The following is a 1,078-nucleotide window of genomic DNA, read 5'->3' as shown; positions in this document are numbered from 1 at the left end:
TCGCTGTTTTTAATTTGTTTATCTCAGCAGCAATGCTGCTGTTCTCCTTAAGGAGATATTCCTCTTTTTTGTGAAAGTCACGGCACATCCTCTGAATGGTGCTAACCTGCTCCTGCATTTTAGCCTCCAGAGATTCCACCTGTGACTGTGCCTGTCTCACCTGACGCTGAAGAGTACAAATTTCTCTTTTCAGCTCAACTGTGAGTTCTGTCTTCCGAAATATTTCCCTATATTGTTTTTCTATTATCTCTTCTTTTTTTATTGTTTCATGGTGAGCTTCTCCCACTTGCTGCTCAAGTGTCTCTAAAGAGACACTTGAGATCTGCGTTCTCTTTTTTTTGCTCGTTTCTCTCACGTTCAATCTGAGACAACTGAGCAGCAATGCTGCTGTTCTGCTCAATGAGAGATTCCGTCTTTTCCAAAAAGTCATGGTGCATTGTCTGAACGTTCTTTTCCTGTTCCTGGAGTTTAGCCTCCAGAGATTCCACCTGTGTCTGATTTCTTTCAGCCTGAGCCTTCATGTGTTTAAGCTCATCTCTTGACTGATGGAAGTTATCTTTATAATAATTCTTTTTGAGCTTTAGGGTGCTCAACTCCAACTGGAGTTGTTGAATTTTCATTTGAAGCTCCATAGGGTCAGGTATTTCTGTCTCGATCAACCCATACAGTCTTTGTGATTCCTCTCGAATCTCTCCGTCAGACTGTGAATTATTAAATGCTTCGTTTGACATTTCTTTAAACTCTTAATGCGTCGACAAGAAAAAATGTTTGCTTAATTGTTTAAGTTTAAAAATAGTCCCTTTCTGAAAGGTTTCTGGTTTGCTAAACACAACTCGCTGTTTCTGAAAATGTTCCAAGTAAAACTGTGTTTGCAAAGGTGAAGAGGGGCTATTTATAGACTTTCATGGCTTCGAATTTGACGTCAGCGCTCTTTGAGTCTTTGATCCTTTGTTCGATCACAGGATCACATGACAGCTGTGCGTAATTCTGCGCATGCTCAGAGAATACCCATTGTGACGCACGGTTTTGTTTTGTTTTTAATTTTTTAAAATACTCTGAAAACAGTCCAAACAGTGTT

Source organism: Pundamilia nyererei, unplaced genomic scaffold, assembly GCF_000239375.1.
Source record: "Pundamilia nyererei isolate P.nyererei 1_Seehausen unplaced genomic scaffold, PunNye1.0 scaffold00170, whole genome shotgun sequence".
NCBI lineage: Eukaryota > Metazoa > Chordata > Actinopteri > Cichliformes > Cichlidae > Pundamilia > Pundamilia nyererei.
The sequence above is the reverse complement of the archived record's forward strand: the minus strand, read 5'-3'. Positions refer to the sequence as shown.